We start from the raw sequence: 19132 nt of genomic DNA, 5'->3' as shown, positions 1-19132 counted from the left end.
TGTGATACATACCTGCCACACTACAGGGTACGAGTCCTGGGTTGGCAGCAACACCACGGGTCTGGTTCACGGGATGGAGGAGGATGACAACCCGCTCTGCAGTGAGCTCTGGTGCTCCACGTCGTTTGACAATGTCTGACTCTTGCCCACGATAGCACCTTTCACCGTACACCTGCATGATCCCTGAATGCAAGCTGGCCATTCTATTACCCAGTGCCCTCGAATCCCTGGGATGACGGTGGTTTGAACCATTAAGGGGGGAGGGGAGAGCCCAGGCCACCCACAACATCCGCCCATTCCTCCCCCCTCACTCTCTGACCAGCCCAGCCCACCCCTCACACTCATCTAACAGAGCACCGAGGCACGTTATAAGAGTGTGATCAAGTGTTTGATGTCACAACGTATATACAGATTTGTGCCCTAGCCCCTATAACTAAACTGTGCCCTGCACCCGTGCCAACTTAACTAGTGTCTAACCTTCTGGCCTTTCGGGCCCTAACGCTACATCTTGGTAGATCTCCAGATGGTACAATAGGAATCGAGGCGGCCTGCTGCGATTCCTGCCCTGCGACCTGGGCCCCTGTTGGCTGCCGTCTTCTGGGGAGCCCGGGCCTGGATAGGCCCGGCTGCTGCTCGACTGTCCCAGGTGGCGTGGTGTCATCCTGTGCTGCCCCTGCCCATCAGATGCACCAGGAACATGGGGTCAGGGGTCGAGTTGAATCCGAGGTGCTGTGATGTTCCGGCACCTCCCCTGCAGGAGTCACCGGCAGGGGCCCCATCACCTCCACCTCCCTCAGGTTGCCAGGAGGCCCCTGGGCTACTCCATGGGATGGGGGTGCGAGTGAAGCAATCCCCTGAGGCTCCCCCGCCATCTGGCACTGCCAGTCCTCGAGGCCCGCTGTGGTCTCGATCAGGGTCTGCATGCTCACAGCCATGGAGCACAGGGAGTGGACCATCTCCGTCTGGGACTGCATCAAATTCCGTCTGGGTCCCATCTTCGTCTGGGACTGCAGGGCAGCACGGTAGCATGGTGGTTAGCATAAATGCTTCACAGCTGCAGGGTCCCAGGTTCGGTTCCCGGCTGGGTCACTGTCTGTGCGGAGTCTGCACGTCCTCTACGTGTGTGCGTGGGTTTCCTCCGGGTGCTCCGGTTTCCTCCCACAGTCCAAAGATGTGGGGTTAGGTGGATTGGCCATGCTAAATTGCCCGTAGTGTCCTAAAAAAGTAAGGGGGGGGGGGGGGTTGTTGGGTTACGGGTATAGGGTGGACACGTGGGTTTGAGTAGGGTGATCATTGCTCGGCACAACATCGAGGGCTGAAGGGCCTGTTCTGTGCTGTACTGTTCTATGTTCTATGTTCTAAATTACCCACTGACTGTGCCACCACATTCTAGGTTTGTGTCACATCATCCAGTGACTGCACCATCTCCCTCTGGGACTGGGCCACCTCCCTCTGTGTCTGTGCTATGTCAGCCTGTGCCTGAGCAATGCCACAGATGTTCCCAGCCATGCCTGCTGTGACTGGGCCACACTCAGAAGCACCGCTGCAATTTCCAGATGGCTCTGACATATGGCTGCCTGTGAGATGGCAACCAGAGGTCTCAGCCTGTGCCTGCACAGATTGCCCCAGGCCTTGAATATGCTGATTCACAGCCAAAGCTGTCGCCCCCAGAGCCTCCACCGCGGACGCCACCTGTGCGGCGTTGGCCTGGGTGGCATGCATGGTCAGCACCACCTCCTGCTCCTGCACATGGTTGGACTCCTCCGCCTGTGCCTGCAGGTGCTGGATGCTTGCCGACAACCCCTCATATAGTCCCTGGCTATGCGACTGCATCTCCCAATTGATGGGACTGCCTGTTCCAAAAGCCTGAAACCCGTCTGGATGGGAACTAGTCCTGGGGTCTGCCTGCCTCCGACCATCTGCCCCCTCAGGTGTTCCTACCTTCACCTGCTGTACCCGATCAGCTGTGTGGTGCGCACCAGATAGTGTCCCAGGAGGCCTCTCACTAAAGTGCCCCAACTGAGGTGAGTGTCTCTCGGATCAGTAAGAAGTCTCACAACAACAGGTTAAGTCCAACAGGTTTCTTTGGAATCACTAGCTTTCGGAGCACTGCTCCTTCATCAGGACTCACTAAACATTCCCATCAGGTGGGGCCAACGCCATCGCAAACTGCTTGTAAACTTTGTTGGAAAGCTGTCCGGCACCGGGGCCTTCTCTGACTGTATCCTACTAATACACTCCATCGCCTCCCTTAACCCCAATGGCTCCCATCCAATGCCTGCCTCTATTCTGCTCCAACTCTGGGAACTCCAACATATCCAGAAGCCGCTCCATATCCTCCGCCTCCCTCACTGACTCAGCCCTCTACAATACCTCATAGAAAGCTTAAACATTTCATTATCTCTCCTGCTCCGAACCACCCCCCCTTTCTGTGCCCTCACCAGCAACATTTCCCTGGATGCTGCCTGACGCCACACTGGTGGGTCAACATACAACTCATCTTCTCCCCCATACTCACAGCAGACTCCTGTGAAATAGTTCAGTAACTTTCCTCCACAGTTCTAAAAAAGGTTTAGTAGGATGCAGCCAGGAAGCAGACATCGCTAGAAGGAAGAGTGCGTTCATGCAATCCAGTTTTAGTTTCATTTTTGCTTTTAAGCAGAGCTCTGCTGTTTTGAGCCTTCAAGCTTTATACCTTTGTATAGCTGTTCTCATGTGCCTAGTCTTAATAAATTAACCCACAATGTATTTATCCAACCCATTATGAATATTGGTGCCTTTATATCTTTATAAAAACACAACAGGTAAAATGTAATTTATGAAATGAAGGACAGGGATCCGAGATACTAAAGATGCTATCTGAGCATTTCGGCCTCAATCGTGATTGGGAACAAGTAGAAGATACCAAACCTTAAACACACAGGTTACAGCAACTTCACCAAAATTCACCCAAAACGAAGGCCAGAGTGAGAATTTCAGCAAAAAGCTCGGCACAACATCGAGGGCCGAAGGGCCTGTTCTGTGCTGTACTGTTCTATGTTCTAAGAGAACAAAAGAGAATTCCAAAACAGTGTGCTATCCGATTTGAAAATCTGAGAGTTACAGGCAAGAAAGATAATTAACAAGCTCAGCTGTGTCATCGAAGGCAGCTTCCGACTATAACCCAAATTGCTTTTCTGTAAAGAGGCAAGGAAATCATTGGGAGAATGGCTCCGCTCTGTTCTGCTCATGGCAGCTCTGAAGTTACAATCAGAAGCCTGTTGAGGGGTTAACTGGTCATTCAGCCAGCTTGGGACAGTATATCTTCTGCATAATTACAAAGAGAGGCAACAAGAGCAAAAAAACAAATGCCTCATTTGACTTAACTGGAAAAGGTTTTGTAATCAATTCTCATTCAATAACTGAAGTATAAAATAAATTCACGCAGGTTATTTACTACACAGTTTTTTAAAGAGCAATATTTGAACTTGCTCCAAATTCTTTTTTTTTAAATAATTTTTATTGAAAAATTTTGAATTGTACAACATCGAACCATAATAAAATATCAACAATAACTAATACTGATAGCAATCATGAAACATTCGCCCCCTCTCAATGAACAACCCAACAATATTAACAACAACTTAAATTAACACAATGTTAAGTTACATAAACCGTAGAACAAAAAATAGAACTATAATAAGGAACAACCCCCCCCTCCCCCCCCCCCCCCCCCCCCCCCCCCCCCCCCCCCCCCCCCCCCCCCCCCCCCCCCCCCCCCCCCCCCCCCCCCCCTCCCGAGTTGCTGCTGCTATTGACCAAGTTACCTATCTTTGAGCCAGGAAGTCCAGAAAAGGCTGCCACCGTTTATAGAACCCTTGTGTTGATCCTCTCAGGGCAAATTTGACCCTTTCCAATTTTATAAATCCCGCCATGTCACTGATCCAGGTCTCCACACTTGGGGGCCTCGCATCCTTCCACTGCAGCAAGATCCTCCGCCGGGCTACTAGGGACGCAAAGGCCAGGACACCGGCCTCTTTCGCCTCCTGCACTCCCGGCTCCACCGCAACTCCGAAAATCGCGAGTCCCCACCCTGGTTTGACCCTGGATCCAACCACCCTCAACACCGTCCCCGCGACCCCCTTCCAGAATTCTTCCAGTGCCAGGAATGCCCAGAACATATGGGCATGATTCACTGGACTCCCTGAACATCTGGGGCACCTGTCCTCACCCCCAAAGAACCTACTCATCCTAGTCCCGGACATGTGGGCCCGGTGCAGCACCTTAAACTTTGCTCCAAATTCAGGACACATCTCTTTTGACCATCGATTTAAATGCTGCAATGTGCAAATTCATGCTCTGAGGTGGCATTTAGTGAGATTTCTCAAGGGGGTAGAGGGGTGGTGTTGGGGGTGGGGGAGAGGAAGGGAGGCATTATGGTAAAGTTAAAAAATGATTCCTCCAGTCTGATTTCAATAGTCAAAATTTGTTTAATTAATCTTTTGAATCAGCTTGTGTGTGACTTGGTACTTAAAAAAAAATCATGCACAAACCTTTCTAAAAGGAAGGGGTTGCATATGTGTCAAAACTGTATCACTCCACTCCAACTATCTGAACTGTTGACCAGTGCAGAACAGTCACACTGAAACAGGGATTACGTGGCAGCAAGAAATAGTGATGCAGCCAGGAAGAGGAGAGCAAGCAGCAGAAAATACAAGTTCAAAAGTCTCCAGTAATAGAAGTGCAAAAAGGGCTTCACAATTTTTATTTTCTAATTAAGCAATTGAATTCCTTTATACCAGGCAGGAAAACTTCAGAGAGTCTTTCAGATGTCATAGAGTTCAAGGGTGCTTAAAGTGGCCAAAAGGAACCTACTTCAAATCATTAATATGGGATTCATAAAATCACTAGTGCTAGGTTCAATTGTAAAATGTGCCACAATGCAGCTCATCCTCCACATGCACTCCACAATAACCCTGTGATTGGACTGGTTGGACACCTGGATCTGCACCAGGAAAATAGCTGCACAAGGATAACTACATGATGCAGCGAAGGTGACCTTCCTGGTGTAGCTGGTCAAATTTCATTGCTAAGTCTATCAGGCATACTTGCAACTGATAAAACCCTAATGTTCAAACATTGGCAAATAGAGAAAGTTCTTATCCTGAATCTCAGGCTGGGAATGGAGTGGGCATCTCCATAGAAAGGCCCCTTAGTGCCATCTCCTCATGGACCCAGGGCCTCCAGAACTCTCCCACCCACCCTTTGCAGGCTTATCCCCTGACACTGAGATCCCCCAGGGCATCATGCTCCTCCCTTCCCCGCTTCCCCGGCACCCTGCCATTCATCTTGACACCAGCTCCCCGCACTTAGTCTCAGGCACAGTGCTGCAGTACCTCTTCCGGCCACTGTAGCACTGTGCCTGGATGGACTGGAGAGCTGTTGGCCAATCTTATAGGCTGCATGCATAGGAAAAAGCGTGTCCTCTCAGTAGAGGGGTCAATAACTAGGAGGCATAGAGATAAGTGGCAGGAGATTTAGAGGGAATGTGAGGAAAAACATTTTCACCCAGAGGATGGTGGGAATCTGGGACTCACTGCCTGAAAGGGTGGTGGAGACAGGAACCCTCACAACATTTAAGAAGCATCTAGATGAACATTTGAAATGCCATGACATTCAAAGCTATGGACCGAGTGCTGGAAAATGGGATTACAATGGATAAGTGCTTGATGGCCGGCACAGACACGAAGGGCTGAAGGTTGTCTTAGTCCAACTGACCATCTTAAATTAGTTGTCAGTGTAATGTTTAGCACACTGAGGATTAAAAAATAATTTAGCAGATGTTGTGCAATCACAGAATCACACCTAATATTGGACACTGTGGGCGGGATTCTCCAGTCCTCCAGCAGCTTGTTTCCTGGCGACGCACCATTCACTGGCAGCGGGATTCTTTCTTCACAACGTTTGACAATGGGATTTTTCCATTGACTCCACCCCAGGCCGCTGGGAAACTTGTGGGCTGGGGTGTGCTGTCAGCGGTGAAAGAGATTCGACGACCAGAGAATTCCGGCCTGTGTTTTGATTTTTTGCGTTTTACAAGCACAGGCTGGTCTTGTATGGTCTGTACCTTGCCTGTTGCAAACAGCCAGAGGGGATATACTGTTTGATACTACCCGCCAATACTTGAAACATACAGCCTACATCCCGATCATCACACTGGCAGTGAAATTCATATGCCACATTACTCATTTGTGTGATAGGCAGAACATCTTGGTGGCTTGATGGCAGCATCCTGTTAATGGTGGATACCACTAATGTTGCTACTGTATAGTAGCAGTGTGAAACATGTAGCTTCAGCAGTTGCTCAAATTTTTAAGCTATCTTGGGGTGGATTCTCCACACCCCAACGCCAAAATCGCGGCCGACGCCAAGGCAGAGAATCCAGTTTGACGCCGTAATCGGGATCGGCGCCGGTTCAGCGATTCGCCAGGCACCGAAAATCGGCATCACCGGGGGCCATTGCCAGAGGCCCGCTCAGCAATCCTCCGCCCCCAACCAGCCGAGTTCCCAACGGTGTGGAACTAACCTGCTATTGCCAGTCGGGATGCTCGCGTGGCAGCTGCGGAATCAGTCCGTAGCCGCCCTGGTCGGGTTGGGCGAATCGGAGGCCGGTGGAGGGGGGGGTGCCTTGTAGCCGGCCCGGGGAAATAATGTGCGGGGTTTGAGAGTCAGGCGCATGGCCGATCGGGGGATCTTTGTTGTGGGTCTACCTCATGGTCCTAGTCCACCATGGTGCACGCTGTGGCCGCTGGAGGCGAACCTGGGATCTCAGCACCGTGAGGCAACCGTGCTAACCACATGTGCCACTGTGCTGCCCTCACGTGGCAGATTTCTGAACTAGAACGTCAAGGAGAGAGACCGCTGCATTTCAAAGGTGAATTTGAGTGCAGGATGGAACTCATTAAGGTATGAAATGAAATTATTATGTGCCTTTGACTCATTTCATTTCATTGACACCTATCCACCTACCCCTGACATATATCCAATATGTGGATGATACATTTGTTCTTGGTTTTCATGATTTCAAGGGGTCTGTGCAATGAGCTAGGAGATTCTAGCAGCTGCAAAAATAGTTATTTTGTACTTATAACTCCTGGTGGTTGCTCGCAGAACAAAGGGACAACCATGTCATCATGTGACTTGTAGTAGCCATCCTTTTGGTTAACAGAAATTTTTCTTTAAATGGCAAAAGAAAAATAAAGTTCTGGATTTCTTTCCACATCATATGGAACCCAATAACATGATCTTATGATGAGTGTCACCAGAGCAAAAGTGGTGCAAAATATTTTTGAACTCCAGCGAATTAATCCCCAAAATATAAATGTTTGTGTTTTCTGTGAACCTTGACCTGGATCAGGCCCCACCCATGGAATTTATCACGGCCCCAAATTAAGATGCTGCCGATTGCATTGGTTAGGGAAGGGACCTCAGTTTCTTGACACACAGCCACGGCAGGCAAGGTTTTTATATCAAAGCATATTTAATTTTAAAAACTGACTACTGTACACCAACGGGACCAGTAAATGATTCTGTATAATTGTTTTTTTTTAAGCTGTCTTCAAGTGATTTAAAATCAAATTACTCACAGTTGCACTGGACACTCGTATTAAAAATGCTTTTTCTGGTGATGAAGCCATTTTCAGCTGTATTAATAAAACTGTGTCAGGTATTAAATTTAAGAACATCAAGGAATACTTTACAACCAAACAAGAAGAAAGAATTATTTCTATTACGGTACCTGATGGGATAGAGCTTACGTTTGTGATTATGCAAATAAATGCTATTGATACTTCAACTCTACCCTAACTAACACAATTTCAAGCCATTTTTCGATATAATTTCCTACTTGCACCCAAAGCAGAAGCTCTACCTATTGAGGTTTAACCTCAAAATAATAGAAAAAATTCAGAGGTTTTCTGAGCATGACTATGGAACAATAGACTGCAAACCATTGCATTCTATTGTGCTTTTTGAGCTGTGAAGTTATTTGGGATGTCCCAAGGTACTGAACAGCACAATATAAATGCAAGTTCTTCCTTTTCTATTAGCTCCCTTCCAGTGCAGTAGCAACAGGCCACAGATGTCCCACAGTATGTTATTGGTGAGATTAAGTGATCTACAACACAAAAGTGGTTTCCTTATAACTGTATTTTTAAAAATGTTTCCTGTCATGCAACTGCCCAAGCACGGACTGAATTTATAAAGCATTGTGTAACAGAGAAGCACAGTAACGCATTGTTTATGAGGTGAAATTTGACGTCAGTTAAGCATTGCCTTATACTCATATCAACTGTCAATTGCCCTGTAGCGCCAAAGTTGCACTTAACTTTTTACAAAAGGTAAGTGCAACTTGAAAGTCAATGTTAGGTACATTTAATCAAATCAAAATAATCTCATGACAAGAGAGCTGAAGGGAACGAGGAAGCACTTTGAGTTGCAGACAAACTAATTGCAGGGTGTAATGCTGATGACTGATCACAGTTTTAAGAAGTCCACCCACTGTTTTCCATATGACACTAGTTTAGTCCAGAGCTGAGAAGTCAGTTCTTTGTAGCTGCCCAGTTTAATTCAACCACGAAAGAAACAAAGGATAAGTGGGTGACTCATAATGGAAAATTACAGGTTGGCATTAAGGAAGGCAAAATTCAGAGGAACACCGGTGCACAAGGAAGAAAGGTTCATACTTTGTCCTTAACCAAAATGAAATTGGTTTGTGATGAATGCCGCTCTCTAACTTGTGAAATTTTGGTCTTTTACTCCTCCACTAAAATACTTTTCACGTTATGCCAGGTGTGAAATACAATGTCAGGCCCCCTTTATTCAATGTGAGACAATAAACTGATAGTCGCGCTGTGCAACACCAAACTTCTAGGATATGCATTGTATTCATTTCTATCTCGCAGCGGACTCTGGGTTCTGGCACTACAGGAACTTTGTGGTTTCATCTGCTCCAAATGGTTTAGGGGAAATTAAGTCTTTCTACACAGGATATTATTACAGAAGAATTCATGATGTAAATTCAATTGTGTTCTTTTGGACTTGAGTTCCAATTGGCTCGCAGGAACATGCATTGCTGATCCATATGGGCATATGAATGCTGAAAGCCTTTATTTGGGTACATTGGCATCAAAGGTCAAACCATATCTGAGCATCTCATTATATGTGTAGAGGAAGCAAAGTGCGTAAAAGTATTCATCCAAGATTTGCTAATCATGGAATACTGGATATTAAAGTCATACCATTTTGCCGACTATTGAGGTTCCAATTATTTTGAGTAAATTAACTAGTGCAGTTAGTGGGTTTATCCATATGTACAGGCTTATCCATATGTATGTATTTCTGAATGTGCTAGCTGTGCAGGATGAAGAAGCTTTCTACCGAGCTACTGAGGGAACATAAAACAATGGAATTGAGAGAAAAAAAAATCAGGAGTTTGCTAATGAAAAATGTCAAAAATTGATGTACTCAAAATCAGCAACATCAAGAACGTTGCTGGAACATAAATCCACTACACACCCGCCTACCCCAAAAGTGTATTAAGTTGAAGTGAAACTTATTTTCAGTTACAGCTGATACAGATACTTGTTCTTGCACTGGAAGCAGGTTTAATTACATTCCCTGAAAGTGTTTGAGACAAGTGAGATATCAGTGTGGTGTAAAGCCTCGTGAGTTGACTTAAAATGCAGCAATACACCACAGCAATAATGCATGATGCTGTATCACTGTCCCAATACAATGTATGTTGAACTGGCAGTGTTAATAAAGCCACAACAATTAACATTTATATAGCACTTTAATGTAACAAAATGTCCCAACATATTTGACATGGGCATTGTCAACCAAAATTTGATACCAAACTACATAAGGAGATATTATGTTTGGGAAGATTTCGTACCTACTCAAACTCTCTCCCCAGCTATTGGTTCCATCCTTCTCCTTGGCAATAGTTTGAGAATAAGTTAGCCTGTTTGTAAATTTGTTGTCACATTTGATTCTGGGATGATGATCTGATGACCTCATATTCACACCACCATTAAGACTTGCTGCATCCACCTCCGCAACATCGCTTGACATTTCTCCTGCCTCAACACATCTGCTGCTGAAACCCTCATCCATGTCTTTGTTATCTCTCGACTCGATTATTCCAATGCACTCCTGGCTGGTTTCTTGCATTCTACCCTCGGTAAACTAGAGGTCATACAGAGTGTAGGCATGAATGGCTGCGTGTGCATGCTTGTTAGAGTGTGCGTGCGTGAGAGCGAGCAGCACAGACCACTGGAAAAGGTCACGCTAACAAGAGACACAATGGAGGAAGGAGAGAGACCATCCCACCCCTTCTCCAGTGATGGTAATTTGCTGGGACCCAGGCCGTAGAAGCGAGAGAGGTCGCAGCAGACAAGCGCACAGCCGCCAGGCAAAGAAGCAATACAATGCCAACGGTGCAAAAATGATTTAACCCCAAGGGGCTTCCCCAAGGTTGGGGAAGGTAAGGGGGAGTCAATAAAGTGGGGGGTGAAGATCGGGGCTGCTGGATAAATGGCACCTAATTTGCAAGCAGTCTTTCCTGCTGATGAGTTTCAGTGCTGTTAATTAGTGGTGCTTTTCGGCTGCTGCAGAGCCCCACTAAATATGCCTGACAGCGGACTTAGTTTGAAGTCTGCTGAATCGCTCCCTCGATGTCCATGGAGGATATGCAAGATGTACCATCCGTTCTGTACCTTGAGAGAACTATTTGTTTTTTTAAAATAAGTTTAGAGTACCCAATTCTTTTATTTCCAATTAAGGGGCAATTTAGCGTGGCCAATTCACCTACTCTACGCATCTTTGGGTTGTAGGGGTGAGACCCACGCAGACATGGGGAGAATGTGCAAACTCCACATGGACAGTGACCCGGAGCCAGGATTCAACCCGGGTCCTCAGTGCCATGAGGCAACAGTGCTAACCACTACACCACCGTGCCCCCCCCTTGAGAAAACTATTTGGACCACCCATTCATTGTCCTTGACATGATAGAAACAAACCATTTTACAGTCATGGAAGATCCTTCTTACCTCATTTGAAAATGGTAGAAAGTCTACACAAAGTAATGGGCTACGAGCAGCTCTACCTCTATTTACAGTTCAGAGAATATATATCAGAAAGACACAGACTTCTGTGTTTATGTATTTATGTGCAACATGCCTGTAAGTGCAGTTATATTCTCTGGTTTCACTTTGGGTTCGGTATGTGAACCCACTCATTACTAGATCCTACTAGTCGCCTCTAATATTTTCTCGCGTGCAAGCTAGAGCCAGAGAATCATTTGTGTAAATATCTATAACCTTTGACCAAAGCAACATAATCATTGAACATCAAAATCAAGCATATAAATATACCATGACATAACTGTAATGTGAGCTCAGTGGTCAGATGGTTTGGGTGTCCAGGAACAACAAGTAGTCTCATGACTTGCATTAGGTGCACTGTAGAAGACACAAATAGAACATAGAACATAGAACAGTACAGCACAGAACAGGCCCTTCGGCCCTCGATGTTGTGCCGAGCAATGATCACCCTACTCAACCCCACGTATCCACCCTATACCCGTGACCCAACAACCTTACTTTTAAGGACACTACGGGCAATTTAGCCTGGCCAATCCACCTAACCCGCACATCTTTGGACTGTGGGAGGAAACCGGAGCACCCGGAGGAAACCCACGCACACACGAGGAGGACGTGCAGACTCCGCACAGACAGTGACCCAGCCGGGAACCGAACCTGGGACCCTGGAGCTGTGAAGCATTTATGCTAACCACCATGCTACCGTGCTGCCCCTATGTTTGGAAATGTTTGGATGGGGAACGGATGGGGAACTATCCAAATGTTTGGATGGGGAACGGTGCTCCTGCTGGGTTGACACAGAGGTATAAAAGAATGAAATTCAATATCCCAGGCTAAAAATAGTCACCAATAGCTTGCTTGGATTAATTTTTTTATAATTTAAAAGAATGCCTCAAAATTTAAAATTATTTTAAAATTAAACACAAACGGCACCATGTTATATATTAATTAGTTATGTTTGAAATAGAAGCGATTATTGCAGTTTGCTGAGGGATAAAAGCTAACAGGTCTAAGTATCACGTGTTATTACACAATATTGCTAGGCATTCCTATGACACCATGCCACTTGTATAGTGTAAGTGGTATCATTGCATTCTGGTTTTTGGTAAATTAAAAGAGAAAACATTTCCAACAATTTTACGCAAGTGAGTAGACACATTTAAGACGGTCAGGTCTATGACCTGACGTAGTCAATTAGGCTGCAAGTGATCTTAGACAGATACAACGGTGAACATTTTAATTAGGTCAGAAGTATACATTTTCTTCTAAATCTTTTCTTAATGCTCTCTGCTTGAATTCAGACATATTATGTTCCAGGAAGTATGCAGCGAAATAAAATCAAAAGTTTGAAGCTAAAAAAGTCTCTACCAAAAATAAAATAGCTGCTGCAGCATATTTTGTTAATGTAAACTTGCACTATGACAAAGAGTTTTAAAATTGTGCATCTCACTCACGACTTTTGTCAGCCAAATATCAGTGGTTTGAATAACTCATATTCACTGTCACATGTCAGGACAGAAAGCAGGCACTTCCTGTTCCATTTTACCTTCAACAGTAGCTGCTGCCCACTACACCATTATTTTTGTTCCCTTCATTACACGTTTATTCATGGTTTAATTATGTTGTTCCTCAAAGTTAATTTCACAACTTTTTTTTATTTGTCACCAAACTACATGTAAAAGTTTAGGGAATCACTGGAATCCAGGAATTAGGGTTATGTAGCTTGTGTTATGGCATTCTGCAACTGAAAATAGAAACATAATGAAACAACTTAACAACTCATTATACCATGAGCACTGCATTTGATAGCCATCAAAAGTAGGCACAGGAATTGCAATGTTTCATTAAAACATTAAGAAGTCTTACAACACCAGGTTAAAGTCCAACAGGTTTGTTTCAAACACGAGCTTTCGGAGCACGGCTCCTTCTTCAGATTCACCTGAAGAAGGAGCCGTGCTCCGAAAGCTCGTGTTTGAAACAAACCTGTTGGACTTTAACCTGGTGTTGTAAGACTTCTTACTGTGCTCACCCCAGTCCAACGCCGGCATCTCCACATCATCATTAAAACATGTCCATTGACTGCAACACAGGCAGCAAACTAGCTTGGTGTTGTTAATGTTTAACTTGACCCCATTATCCAGCCACTGCTAACCCGCAATGATGATTGGCTGGATACCTGTAGCGTTTGTCCCCTTTAAGGGGCTATGGGTCGAGAGGGTCACGTGGCCTGGGTAACCAATGAGAGACCAGGCTGGGGAACGTCATCCGAGCAAATGAGGGCTTCTGCATCAGTTCGGTCCTGGAAGCTGATTTGTAGTCACGAGGCTGTAAGCCTCTGAATTGTAGTTATATGTAAATAAACGTTGCAGTTGTTACTTACCTAACTGGTGAACGGGAAATATTACTCCCAAGCAAAAAGCCAATCTCGTAAGTGACTAACACCAGTTAAAGCAAGCCTGCACAGCTTAAAGCTGGGCAACATGAATAAAGTTAGCCTGCATAGTTTAAAGTGAAGCTATTTTTGCAGCCTGAGCCTCTGTCACATCGTGAAAGAGAATGGGCTCCAAGGTTGCAGATGCTGCACTGAAAGCTTTGGTGGAAGATCTGCAGAGGAGAGATGATCTCCTACAGACATTTGATTGGAAAGCATTGGGAGCAGGTAGTAGTAGAAGTCACTGCTAGAAGGCAGTAGCAGCTAACCAAAGGCGAACCGGAACACTTGCATATTCTGATACCCTGTAAATGCTCAATAATAGGATGCTCAATAATGTGAAAATACCAGTAAGAGAAAAAGAAGAGACTGGCAGCTAACATACATCTAATAAATAGTGGGGGGAAAAAGGTGGGGAGGGGGTAAAAAGCGGATTGAGGCCAATTAGGGACCTAAAAGGGACTTTACTCATGAAGGCCATGAGCATGATAAGATATTAAATGAACACTTTGCATCTGTCTTTACCAAGGAAACATTGCTACACAGGCCATGGTGAAAGAGGAAGTAATTCATATAGTAGGAGGGTTCAAAATTAATCAGGAGGAGGATTTAGATAGGCTGTACTTATTGCAGACAAGACACAAGGACATGATGAGATGCATTGAAGGATACTGAGGAAAGTAAGTGGAAATTGCAGAGGCACTGGCCATAATTTTTCAGTCTTCCTTCGATTCGGGGTTGGTGCCAGAGGACTGGGGAATTGCACACAATATACCCTGGTTCAAAACAAAAGGTGTAAAGATAAGGCCAGCAACTAGAGGTCAGTCAGTTCAACTTTGGTGGTGGGTAAACGTCTCAAAACTATAATTTGGGACAGAATTAAGAGTCACATGTACAAATGTGGGTTAACTAAGCAGAGTCATCATAGATTTCTTAAGGAAAAATCGTGTTTAACCAACTTTTGGAGTTTTTCAAAGAGATAACAGAGAGGGTTGGTGAGGACCAAACTGTTTTGTGTACATGGACTTCCAAAAGGCAGTGGCACAAACTTGTGAGAAAAGTTGTAGCTCCTGGATAAAAACAAAGTGGATACAAAATTAGCTGAGTTAAAGGAAACATAAATTAATGGCTAAGAGATGCATTTTTGGGCTGGAGAAAGGTTCGTAGTGGAGTTTTCCAGAGGTTGGTCTGAGGACACTTGCTTTTCCTGTTCTGTATTAATGATCAAGATCTTCATGTACAGGGAACAATCTCAACATTTGCAAATGATACAAAACTTGGAAACATTGTAAACTGTAAGAAGGACAGTGTAGAACGTCAAAATGGCATTGACAAGTTGGTGGAATGGGCGGATAGATGGCAGCTGAAATTCAATATGGTGAAATGTGAGGAGATACATTTTAGGAGGTACATGGAGAAACAATATAAAATAAAGGTTATAGTTCTAAAGGCAGAGCAAAGGGATCTACGTATGTGCATAAATCATTAAAGGTGGTACGACAGGCTGAGACAGCAGTTAATAAAGCATATAGTATCCTAGGCTTTATTAGTAAACATGCCATGCAAGAGCAAGGAGGTTATATTGAAGCTGCTTGTTGAAGGGGTATGTTGTATATGACACTAGATAGACTGCAGTTGGGATGCTGCGTCCAGTTCAGGAGGTTGCCATTTAGGAAGGATGTGAATGCTTTGGAGAGAGTGCAGAAGAGGTTTACCAGAATGATTCTATCCATAAAAAGGATGGAATGAGAATCGGAGACATGACTGTCTGGTTCTGGGCCCAGTGCCAATGAGAGTGCCATACCCTCAACACAGAACTACCTCCAAAGAGGGAACAATCTGGTGATGGCCAAGACTTAGTGCCAGGGGAGACAGTGATTCTCCTGGCAGATAGTCAGTGATCCCTGGCCTCTTTGTCAAAGGCCTCACACTGTTGCACTGTCCTGGCAGCAGCCGTCAAAGTCTCTGTGACCTTTCACTTCTTCACTTGGGTCGTTTCAAAGATCAGCTACAGATCTTAGTGAACATCAAACTGCAGCACATCACGGGCGGGATTCTCCCGCATTCGACGGGATGGCCCGACGCCGGCACCAAGAACGGCGCGAACCACTCCGGTGTCGGGCCACCTGGAAGTTGCGGAATCCTCCGCACTTCTGGGGGCTAGGCCGACGGCGGAGAGGGCGCTACGCCAAATGGCTCCACACATGCGTACAACCGGCAGCGTGTTCTGGCGCATGCCCCCAGAGGGCCCTGATCACGAAGTCACTGTGGCTGCCAGCCCCTGGGGCCAGATCGTCCTGTGCCGCCCCCCCCGGTGTAACCCTGCTAGACGGCCGACAAGCCAGGTTCCGCCGTGATGGACCATGTGCATTTCACGCCAGCGGGACTGGCCAAAAACAGGTGGCCGCTCGGCCCTTTGGGGCCAGGAGAATTGCCGGGGGGGGGGGGGGGGGGGGGGCTCTGCCAACGGCCCCCGACCGGCACGGCGTGTTCCCCGCCCCCGCCTGAAAACTAGCGCCGGAGAATATGGCAGCCGGCGAGGGTCGGAGAATCCTGCCCCATTTATCTTGCAGTCACTCCACTAAGGGGAAAGGTTCCTTCCCATGCACCCTATTTATGCCCTTCATAATTTCATACACCTCTATCAGGTCCCTCCTCATCCCTTTCTCCTCTAAGGAAAACAACAGTCTCACCAGACTCTCTTCATAGCTGAAACGTGCAGCCCAGGCAACATCCTGGTAAATCTCTTCGGCACCCTCTCTACTGCAATCACTTCCTTCCTGTTGTACGGCCAGCAGAACTGCACAAAGTACTCGAGCTGTTTCATAAAGCTCCATCATAACCTCCCTCCTCTTACATTCTATGCCTTGGCAAATAAAGGTAAGTATCCCATATGCCTTTTAACCAGCTTATCTACCTGCCTTCAGGGTTCTTAGGACATGCACAGCAAGATCTCTCTGTACTTCCTAGCGTCCTGCCATTTATTGTGTATTCCCTTGCCTTGTTAAATTCCATTTAGCACTGTTCTGCCATCTGCCCAACCCATCTACAATGCCCTGTAATCCAAGGCCTTTTTCCTTGCTATTTACCGCACCACCAAGTTTTGTGACATCTGCGAATTTACTGATCATACCGCCCACATTCACGTCCAGATCAATAATGTACATACAAATAGCAACATCTTTTTTTTTCTTTTTTAGCTCAGACTTCCAGCACCTCTAACCCAGCCGTTTCCGCAAGCCCCCTTCCGACCTCTGCTTTTTGTATTTTTTTACCAAGTGTCTAAAAGGGCACCTTAGCATTTGAAGCATATGCTCAGTGACATACCATTCATTGAAGCCAGCTACTCCACTGAAGCTGAAAGGCTTCCGATTGTCCCTTCAGCTTCAAGAGCCTGCCACCCATCTTCAATTAGGCACCCATCTCCATGCCAAAGTTCCAATCAGTGACTATTCCCTCCCGGGTCAGGTTTGAGGCTCAAAAACAGTCCAGGCTCCTGTTTTCCACCCCCCAAACTGAAAATTCAGCCCTATATCAGACATCAAATGGCACCCATAGCAGCCAAACAACGGGCACTGCCGTTCCGAATCAAATACTCACCATCTTCCGAAAATAAGGTCCAAATGAAATAAATTCAGCTCCATCAAATTTGAAGTTTGTAACGCTGAAAATAACTATTTTTCTGTCTGTATAATAGTGTCCTCAACATAGGTGTTCAAACCCGACCTTACTTTAAAATCTCAGTAACTAAAGAAGGGGACAAGTAGTAAAATAATCTGTCAGCTTTAGACGACCAGTCTTGTACAATCCTTGACACATAAAGGATTGCATTGATAGATTGTGAATGCAGCTGCCTGTTATGTTGAAACAACCTGCTACGTAACAGTGCACTTGTTTTTAATTTGCTTTCTTCTCTTAATCTTCTGCCATCAAGTAGAAATATTAGTCTTGTGAGTTTCAGCATGCTAAGAAATAGTGGGAGGACATTGTTGTACTAGGACAGACAGCATGTTTGCTTTCTATAGTTTCACTATGGACGAACTATCATTCCACATTGTGTATCATCCATTTGAGGGAGATCGGTTTGGGAGTTTCAGACTATCCATCCACTGGACAGTTAAAATGCTGTGGGTTACTTATATATCCATCAATGCTCATTGGCATATGATGATTCGACCAGAACAGAAAATACAGGTCAAGGCCAGCAGAGGATTGGAATGCTGAAGAATCAATCCAAGGACAGTATAACTGGTCCTCTGGTACACTCACGGAAAGGTTAAGCTTCCCCGACTCTAGACAATCCCAACCTCCACTTTGCTAAAGCAAGATCCCTGGACTCCACTTATTGGACTGCCCGGGGGTGTTCAGGGTCCATCTGGCCTTCTGAAGATCAGCAGCCACTTCCCATCTATGAGAAGACCAGAAGAGTATCAATGGCATGTCGTGATAGCTTTAAAATCACCATGGTCGCACACTGCTGTGGGTGAGCACAAAACTAATGGAAACCAACAATTTACTCACAGGAATCCCGCTGACAGTTACAATTCCCCATTGGAGAAAAGGTTAACTGGCTATCATGAATGTCAACTGGCTAATTATGTTCTCTTTCTCCCTGATCCAGAAGTTCTGAGGCCTGTTGTAATCCCATTGAAAGAGCAATCATCTCAACGCACAGCAGGAACCGAAAGTATGATTTTCCTGTATTCCATGACTCACCACCACACTATGGGGTGCCTTTACCCACTGGGCTGTCAGGGGACTGTTTTGAAACTGTTTTAAATTGCTCATCAGTGTATTAACTATGTGCATTTAATCAGCTTCAGTCTGGCATCAATACGTGCCTGATGTCTGCTGTTCTACAAGAGAAGATATCCCTTAGTCATCTTTGAACTTTGCAATGACCCAAATGCAAGAGATTCTAAAGCTAAAGTAAAAACTCATAACCTGAGTCTTCACTTCTACTTTTAGTATCTTCATAATAACCTCAGATATTCAACAATCAATATAATTTGAACTGATTACAGCCTGTATCATGACACAAGTGAATCTGTAAATCTCAGGCAGGTTTTTGAATTGGATTTATAGTTAAGTCCAATTTCATGTTATTTTGATAGTAAGCCTCAGCCATCAGAATGCAGATCTGAAACACTATTTCCTATCTTTAAAAAGCTGATTTTTGAAAATGTACAGGCAGTTGATATTCCTGCAGAAGGTAACAAGGTCTCTATTAGTGATTGTTAATAACAGAACAAAGTTTAATATTATTCACTTCTATCATCTGGCATTTATGAAGTTATAATGGTCTCTGTTGTATTCCGAGGCAAGCGACAAGGCAGTGTTAAATTACAACGGTGGTTTATTTAATTTTGAAGTCTAAATCCCTCGACTCCCAAGCTACCTCTGACCAAACTCCAACAGCCAGGTCCGTGGCCAAACACCTGATAGGCTGATTCACGCGTGCTCCGTCTCCATAGGCTCCCTGTATGTCGCTTGGCCCACGAAGGATAGCTCCTTAAAGGGGCTATGCTACCACATTCCTTGCCCTGCCCACGCTTAAGTT

At 45.4% G+C, this 19132-nt stretch overlaps 1 long non-coding RNA gene across 1 annotated transcript in view; it reads right to left on the bottom strand.

The window, feature by feature from the left end:
- The window catches only part of LOC119968656, a 45450-nt gene extending 28061 nt beyond the window's left edge, over positions 1–17389 (bottom strand). Inside the window, exons 1-2 of the long non-coding RNA XR_005461165.1 lie at positions 17173–17389; positions 7626–7682 (exon numbers count right to left, since the gene is read on the bottom strand). This is a non-coding gene — a long non-coding RNA (uncharacterized LOC119968656). The remainder of the gene's footprint in view (positions 1–7625; positions 7683–17172) is intronic.
- Between the last annotated feature and the right edge of the window lie 1743 nt (positions 17390–19132).

The sequence above is a fragment of the Scyliorhinus canicula genome, chromosome 7 (genome assembly GCF_902713615.1).
Source record: "Scyliorhinus canicula chromosome 7, sScyCan1.1, whole genome shotgun sequence".
NCBI classification, from domain to species: Eukaryota; Metazoa; Chordata; class Chondrichthyes; order Carcharhiniformes; family Scyliorhinidae; genus Scyliorhinus; species Scyliorhinus canicula.
This window is presented reverse-complemented; position numbering and strand designations above follow the sequence as displayed.